This window comes from Sinocyclocheilus anshuiensis, unplaced genomic scaffold, assembly GCF_001515605.1.
Source record: "Sinocyclocheilus anshuiensis isolate Anshui unplaced genomic scaffold, SAMN03320099.WGS_v1.1 scaffold691, whole genome shotgun sequence".
Lineage (NCBI taxonomy): Eukaryota > Metazoa > Chordata > Actinopteri > Cypriniformes > Cyprinidae > Sinocyclocheilus > Sinocyclocheilus anshuiensis.
Genome location: NW_015552577.1, coordinates 114,572 through 124,344, shown reverse-complemented (window position 1 = coordinate 124,344; position 9,773 = coordinate 114,572).

The following is a 9,773-nucleotide window of genomic DNA, read 5'->3' as shown; positions in this document are numbered from 1 at the left end:
GGTTTGAATCCCAGCTAAAGGTACTTTCCTGCTCCTGTTCAATTCTCACCTGTCCAATTGTTTCCTGTCTCTACTCCTACCGTCCTGACCATTAAAGGTGAAAAACCCCATTTCAATAAAAAAGCAACAGCAACCTCTGAGCAGTAAAACATTTTTATAATGGAGTCTTGCAAGAGATTACAGCACGACAATAAAGAGATCTCCCATGTTTCTCACATGTTTCTCTCCCATTGTCATTTTGGATTCCTTTCTTTCAGAACTTTCTCATGTCTCAGTTGTGTCTACTTTTATTTCTCCTAAGGATTTTTAGGAGAAACATCTGAGACACAGTTGAAACTAAAATGAGAAATACATGAGAATCACAACTAAGTCTCTTGAGGTTAGAAAGAGCAACCACTGAGCAATAAAATATTCCTATAATGGAGTCTTGATAGAGATTGCAGCAAGACAATAAAGAGATATTCTGTTTCTTCTACCACATTCTCTGTTTTGACTCTTTTTTTCTCAAATATTTCTCATGTCTCATTTGTGTCTACTTCCATTTCTCCTAAGGAATTTTAGGAGAAAGATCTGAAATGCTGTTGATACTAAAATGAGAGATATATGAGAATCTCATCTAAGTCTCCTGAACTTCGGAAAAGCAACCACTGAGCAATACATTTTTCTTATGGGTAAGTCCATATGAACATTTCAGAGATAGACACTCTAAAGATATTCCACCAAGCGATGACACTGAGTACATCTAGTTTCCTCAGTTGTGATGGACAAAAGCCAGTTTAATAAAAATGAAAAACAAATGACAGCTCAGCCACAGAATTTACATTCCATAAATAAATATCATAGTGTTGTGATAACTTTAATAGCACACATTCTTTCCATTTTATGAGAGTAATTAATGATCTTCTTGACATATAAATGCTGCAAAGTCATTTATATATCGGCAACTGGCTACATTTTGACTCATTGGATTAAGATTGAAATGTTCCATCTTATACCAATGGACCAGTGTCGTCTGATTCACAAACAAATGACTCTAATGAACCGGTCCTTTTTAGTAAATCAAATTTGAATGAATCTGAAAAATACTTCACTGAACAAACTCGCTCAGACGTGCGTTTCCCAAAAGCATTGTTAGCCAACTATGGTCGAAAGTTCCATTGAACTCTATTGGTAATGTAGGAACTTGTGACCATAGTTGCTTCTGGGAAATGCACCCCAGATCAGTTGCTTAACTAACATCTGACCAATGAGTGAAGTGTAAAATTTCAGTGACAGATAATAATCTAAATATTATATGTATTGTTATGTAATCACATAAGGATAATTTCAATGGATTTGAAATTGATATTTTTGATTTTGATTGCTATTTTGAAAGCTATTTTGGTAAATCAGATGAGTGAATGATTCAGTGAACTACTAATGTTGGTTGAGTGAATGATTTGGTGACTTACTAATATCTATTGAGTAAAGGATTTGATGACTCACAAATATCGGTTGAGTAAATGATTCTGTGACCCGCTAATATTGGTTGAGTGAATGATTCTGAGAATCAATAATGTCACGTGTATGATTCTGTGACCCACTATTATTGGTTGAGTGAATTATTTGGTGACTCACTAATATCGGTTGAGTGAATGATTCTATACTTACTCATTTCAGTTGTGTGAATGACTCTGTGACATACTAATATTGTTTGAGTGAAGGATTTGGTGACTTACTAATATCAGTTAAGTGAATGATTCTGTGACTTATATTGGTTGAGTGAATGATTCTGTCACTCATTAAAATCGGTTGAGTGAATGATTCGGTGACTCACTAATATCAGTTGAGTGAATGATTCTGTGACTTTCTAATATCGCTTGAGTGAATGATTTAGTGACTCACTTATATCGGTTGAATGAATGATTTGGTGACTTACTAATATCGGTTGAGTAAATGATTTGATGACTCACAAATAGCAGTTGAGTGAATGATTTTGTGACCCACTAATATCGGTTGAGTAAATGATTCTGTGACCCGCTAATATTGGTTGAATGAATGATTCTGAGACTCACTAATATCACGTGTATGATTCTGTGACCCATTATTATTGGTAGAGTGAATGATTTGGTGACTCACTAATATCGGTTGAGTGAATGATTCTATACTTACTAATTTCAGTTGTGTGAATGACTCTGTGACTTACTAATATTATTTGAGTGACGAATTTGGTGACTCACTAATATCGGTTGAGTGAATGATTCGGTGACTTACTAATATCAGTTGAGAGAATGATTCGGTGACTTACTAATATCGGTTGTGTAAATGATTTGATGACTCACAAATATCGGTTAAGTGAATGATTCTGTGACCCTCTAATATCGGTTGAGTAAATTATTCTGTGACCCGCTAATATTGGTTGAGTGAATGATTCTGAGACTCACTAATATCAGGTGTATGATTGATTCTGTGACTTACTAATGTTGTTTGAGTGAAGGATTTGGTGACTCACTAATCGGTTGAGTGAATGATTCGGTGACTTATTAATATCAGTTGAGTGAATGATTCTGTGACTTATCGGTTGAGTGAATGATTCTGTCACTCAGTAAAATTGGTTGAATGAATGATTCGGTGACTCACTAATATCAGTTGAGTGAATGAGTCTGTGACTTTTAATATCGCTTGAGTGAATGATTTAGTGACTCACTTATATCAGCTGAGTGAATGATTTGGTGGCTTACTAATATCAATTCAGTGAATAATTCAGTGACTTACAAATATCGGTTGCGTGAATGATTCAGTGACACATTTGTGAATGAATAAGTGTTTTTTAACAAATAAGTTGAATGATATTTCAGTGACTCATTCATAAAGCCTTGTCACCACCTACTTGAATCTCAATGTAAAATCATAAAATGCCAATCATTAATGCACAAACTCAATCTGTATGGAACGTGAAAACAAAATTCCATTGTTACTGTTGGATGCTGCTCAACCAATCAGATTTAAGGACTGTAACTAACTTTTGTATATTATATTATATTATATTATATTATATTATATTATATTATATTATATTATATTATATTATATTATATTATATTATATTATATTATATTATATTATATTATATTATATTATATTATATTATATTATATTATATTATATTATATTATATTATATTATATTATATTATATTATATTATATTATATTATATTATTGCAATACAAGCAAAGTGCAATAATAATGTTATTAATGAAAGTTATTAGCCTACTGTCACCAGACATACTGGTAATTTCAAGGAAATTAACACCACAATATGAAATAAAAGATACTTGCAGAAGTTGAGAGTTGTACCAACTTTGCTGAGTAACTAAGCAACTGCACTTTTCTTTTTGAAACAGTTGATTTGACAATGTATGGTTTACTTATTTATCTCAGACTAAACAGTTCCCATGAGAACATTTCACACAGATGGAAAGGAAACTAACGTCCCATTATGTACATATCTTTAAAACATGCTTTCAGTCTCACAGGGGGGTAAGCCTTTCCATGGGGCTTTATACTTAATCATTAAATACAATTCAAGAGCCACACAAAGTAGATCTAAACTCAAAAGGATCACGCAATACAGCCTGGCTCATTGTATATTTAGCTTTTAATGCAGTATAGCTTTAAATCAAATATGGTCCTAATATGTTTGAGCTGTTGTGGTGAGGGAAAGCAAAAAGATTCAAATGCAACAATTGAAAACACTGATCAAGATGTCTCACAATAGCCTGCTGGGCACAAGGACCTAAACCCACTGGAGAGGAGATGGAGACGAGCTAAAGATTCAGGAGAAACAAAGACAGACACGCACTTGACAATATTCTAGGAGTGAGAGGCGAGGTGGTTGTGTGTACATCTACAGTGAAATCACTATTCTTAGAATATATTTATTCATTAATGTGTTTGAACTTTGAATTGAAGTGATTATTTCGAGCCTGTAACTACTGATTAACTATTGGTGATTCCGAAAAGTCCTAAATCAGTTATTTCCATTTTCAGCTAATATCGCTTGAGTGAATGATTTAGTGACTCACTTATATCGGTTGAATGAATGATTTGGTGACTTACTAATATCGGTTGAGTAAATGATTTGATGACTCACAAATAGCAGTTGAGTGAATGATTTTGTGACCCACTAATATCGGTTGAGTAAATGATTCTGTGACCCGCTAATATTGGTTGAATGAATGATTCTGAGACTCACTAATATCACGTGTATGATTCTGTGACCCATTATTATTGGTAGAGTGAATGATTTGGTGACTCACTAATATCGGTTGAGTGAATGATTCGGTGACTTACTAATATCGGTTGTGTAAATGATTTGATGACTCACAAATATCGGTTAAGTGAATGATTCTGTGACCCTCTAATATCGGTTGAGTAAATTATTCTGTGACCCGCTAATATTGGTTGAGTGAATGATTCTGAGACTCACTAATATCAGGTGTATGATTGATTCTGTGACTTACTAATGTTGTTTGAGTGAAGGATTTGGTGACTCACTAATCGGTTGAGTGAATGATTCGGTGACTTATTAATATCAGTTGAGTGAATGATTCTGTGACTTATCGGTTGAGTGAATGATTCTGTCACTCAGTAAAATTGGTTGAATGAATGATTCGGTGACTCACTAATATCAGTTGAGTGAATGAGTCTGTGACTTTTAATATCGCTTGAGTGAATGATTTAGTGACTCACTTATATCAGCTGAGTGAATGATTTGGTGGCTTACTAATATCAATTCAGTGAATAATTCAGTGACTTACAAATATCGGTTGCGTGAATGATTCAGTGACACATTTGTGAATGAATAAGTGTTTTTTAACAAATAAGTTGAATGATATTTCAGTGACTCATTCATAAAGCCTTGTCACCACCTACTTGAATCTCAATGTAAAATCATAAAATGCCAATCATTAATGCACAAACTCAATCTGTATGGAACGTGAAAACAAAATTCCATTGTTACTGTTGGATGCTGCTCAACCAATCAGATTATTATATTATATTATATTATATTATATTATATTATATTATATTATATTATTGCAATACAAGCAAAGTGCAATAATAATGTTATTAATGAAAGTTATTAGCCTACTGTCACCAGACATACTGGTAATTTCAAGGAAATTAACACCACAATATGAAATAAAAGATACTTGCAGAAGTTGAGAGTTGTACCAACTTTGCTGAGTAACTAAGCAACTGCACTTTTCTTTTTGAAACAGTTGATTTGACAATGTATGGTTTACTTATTTATCTCAGACTAAACAGTTCCCATGAGAACATTTCACACAGATGGAAAGGAAACTAACGTCCCATTATGTACATATCTTTAAAACATGCTTTCAGTCTCACAGGGGGGTAAGCCTTTCCATGGGGCTTTATACTTAATCATTAAATACAATTCAAGAGCCACACAAAGTAGATCTAAACTCAAAAGGATCACGCAATACAGCCTGGCTCATTGTATATTTAGCTTTTAATGCAGTATAGCTTTAAATCAAATATGGTCCTAATATGTTTGAGCTGTTGTGGTGAGGGAAAGCAAAAAGATTCAAATGCAACAATTGAAAACACTGATCAAGATGTCTCACAATAGCCTGCTGGGCACAAGGACCTAAACCCACTGGAGAGGAGATGGAGACGAGCTAAAGATTCAGGAGAAACAAAGACAGACACGCACTTGACAATATTCTAGGAGTGAGAGGCGAGGTGGTTGTGTGTACATCTACAGTGAAATCACTATTCTTAGAATATATTTATTCATTAATGTGTTTGAACTTTGAATTGAAGTGATTATTTCGAGCCTGTAACTACTGATTAACTATTGGTGATTCCGAAAAGTCCTAAATCAGTTATTTCCATTTTCAGGTTGCAGGGATTGTCTGGATTTTGGATTTGGTTTTATAAAACCAATATAAAATAAATTTAAATCAATAAATTAATAAATGTAGATTTTTTAAATATGTTTTCCCCGCAAATAGCAAGCATTAAATGTCAAAAAGCAAGCAACAAAATAAAACAGTCAGTATTTTTGTTTTTGTGGAAATTGCTGTATTGCCTATAAAAAACTAACAGACATTTTACATAAGAAAGCTCCAGATGCATCACAGCAGCCAAGCCATAATATAAAGATGTAGCCTTTTTAGTACAGATGTCAGTCTGGCTCTGTAATAGAAACACAAGGCCTCAAACCAGATTTGTCAAGGGGATTTGATTCCTTCTCAGTACGCAGGTCTAAACAATGCTGACATTTCCGCCAGGAAGACATGCTCCTATGTGACTCTTGGTTTACCACAATGTGGGGAAGATGTTCATCTGTGGTTCAGATGTGAACACACATGTCCAAATCACAACCTTGACTAGGCCAATTCTCTCTGACCCCTGTAGATTAGGGGAATTTCTGTGACCTTATACTGTACAAATTAGGTGGAATTTCCTGATTTAGTTACAAAGGTTGATCTATAAGGGCAGGAGAATGGGTTCTGCACGTACTGAAAATCAAAAAATATGGGAGATGTTTTAGTGCTGTTCTGGTATCTGAAACAGGCAAAAACATGTTAGAAACATCCTCCATAAATGTAACATACAACTGACTGCAGTTGCCACCTAAAATGAACACGAGTGCTAGTAAAACACCAACTTTTCTATAACAGGTCTAAACAATGCTGACATTTCCGCCAGGAAGACATGCTCCTATGTGACTCTTGGTTTACCACAATGTGGGGAAGATGTTCATCTGTGGTTCAGATGTGAACACACATGTCCAAATCACAACCTTGACTAGGCCAATTCTCTCTGACCCCTGTAGATTAGGGGAATTTCTGTGACCTTATACTGTACAAATTAGGTGGAATTTCCTGATTTAGTTACAAAGGTTGATCTATAAGGCCAGGAGAATGGGTTCTGCACGTACTGAAAATCAAAAAATATGGGAGATGTTTTAGTGCTGTTCTGGTATCTGAAAAAGGCAAAAACATGTTAGAAACATCCTCCATAAATGTAACATACAATTGACTGCAGTTGCCACATAAAATGAACACGAGTGCTAGTAAAACACCAACTTTTCTATAAACAAATCCATTTTTTTATAGTAAACTTGCTTGACTTTGTAAAGTAAACTTGACTTTGTAAACTTGCTCAGTAGCTCACCTGGTATGGCATGAAACAAACTAAAATACCATGGTTGCTTCAGCAAAATTGTTTTATGTCCTGTTTCTGTTTATTTACACTATCTGCAAAGTTTAGTGAAGGTATTACGTTATTTTCAAACATGAATCGTTAATATTTTAGCTCCACCCACTGGATATTTCATTTCCGAACTACGTACAACAGCCAACTTTACAAAACATTGGAACATTCATGTTCATCTGTTTCGGGAAAAATTAAATGCATTCTAGTGCCACCCACTGGACATTTCAAATTAAGAGCAGTATTATTATTAAGTACAGTAACATAATATTATTTTGCAGAAATATCGCAACAGACACGTTTTTCCAATGAGGGATGCAACAGCAATATTAAGGTAAGTAAGATTTCATTTAGAATTAGAGATCTTCAAGACAGCGTTAGAGAATTTATTTCCTGCATAATTTATTAATTACAGTGGATAAAAATATGCCTGAGTGTTTTTTTTGTTGAAAGTTTTCAGTAACTGAAGTTAAAGTCTAAATTATGTGAAAACAGTGCTGTCAACATAAGAGTTCAACCTTTAACTGCATAATAATACTCATAACATGTATTAAGAATTATATTCCAACCTACTCAGTGATTTGCTTGTTAGTCAAAGAAAACCAATACTAGACACATAAAAGCAATTTAAAAGGCTCTTTGAATGACAAACGCAAGTGCTCTGACCGTTTCATGCCCTCCCTGCTGAACGTTGTGAATCCAGTGCAGTAGGTGGACGTGATACAGTGCAGAGCTCTGAAACTCTTTCACCCTGGATCCTGTTTAATAAAACCAAGTTATTGCCTCAAGAGCACTATTAAAACTCTTTATAAAAGGATCATGGCATGCACAGGACCGCTGCGCTCTCATGGCTAATACCAGTGATATCCTTAGGATTACTGCAGGGGGTCCATGAAGAAGCTTTACAGTATAAAGCATTGACTTTTCTTAGATGTTCATTACATTTGTAACACTCTAACGACCTGTGAAGCATAATGCAATGTTTGTGTGTGTGTGTTAATATAACATTATGTATCTATAATGTAATCATAACTGTGACACTAGGTGAAGAGACTATAGATATGGATAGCGTCTTTCCATGTTAAAGCAAATGTTGTCAAGGTACACCCTCACTGGTCTATTCAGACTCCAGACTTTCAGCTCTGGAGTAACCAAAAGGGTACAACAAGGCTAAAAGCTCTCTGAGGTAAAAAAGCCATTTTGAAAATGTTCCCCTCCCAAAACACTTAACAGCAACAAAACTCTTCCCTGCATGGCAAACTATCAGAGTTGAATTAACACTGCCAAGTTTGCTGTACGAACACCTGTTTGTCAGTAAGTGCTGCGCAACTGACCTGATCCATGAGGTCACTGCATGCAAGAAAAGCTTGATTTTGAACTCATTTGATCTAGCATTTAATCATTTTTTTATCTGTCTTCTATTTTAATATGTAATTTATTCCTGTGATGTAAAGCTTCATTCCCAGCATCATTACTCCAGTCTTCAGTGTCACATGATCCTTCAGAAATCATTGTAATATACTGATTTTATATTTTTGTGGAAACTGTGATACATCTGTCAATTTTTTTTATGAATGGAAGGTTAAAAATAGGAATCTTTTGTAACACTAAAATGCATTTACTGTCACTTTAAGATATCCTTGCTATTGTGGTTTCTTCCCTTTGTGTTGGTTTAGCCCGTCTAATCATTAGTTAATCACCGTCATTGTGCTCACCTGTCTGCCTCTAATTATTCACCCCATATTAGTTCCTGTCTGTCTGAGCATTGGTGTCGGTTATTGTTAATGTTACCCCGAGTGTGTGTCTCACCTACCTGAACCTGCCTTGTTGTGTCTACAATAAATGACATTATTGGAATCCTTGTCGTCCTCGTCGACCTGCCTGCCTCCACACACCCGTTTCCGTGACACAGGAAACATCTCTTATTATTATCAATGTTAAAAACAGTTGTGCTCAATATTTTTGCAGAAACTTTTTTCAGTATTCTTTGATAAAAAAAAGTTCAAAAGAACAGCATTCATTTGAAATAGAAATATTTTGTAACATTATAAATGTCTTTATACTGCATCTGTTGCTAAATTTTTATGCATCCTTGCTGAAAAAAAAAAAATCTGAAGACATTTTCCATAGGCAGGGTCTTTAACCTTGTTGTACACTACATATGTTCTGCTGAAGGTTTCTTCAGATGATCTGTCCAGACTGTCTCTGCAAAGAACAAAAGACATCTGTGCGTTCTCAGTCTCAACCTGACAACCTGTCAGACTCCATGTTGTATGTTGGACCGCTTCTTCTGTCAGTGACGGGGATTTGCGTCAGGACTGTGCGTCAAGCTCACCTCCCACGATGTTTAATGTAGAACCCAGAAATCAGTAAAGGTCGCATCAGTTTCGCATACTACTTTGCTCATACTAAAATGCAGAAAACCTCATACTGTGCACCGTAGAGCTGTAGAAGCAAGCAGAACCCGAACAGATCAAAGCTGTAGCAGCTCCGTGGTAGGCTTCTTTGAAATGCCTGTGGTTCAGAAACAATGAGCTGGCGA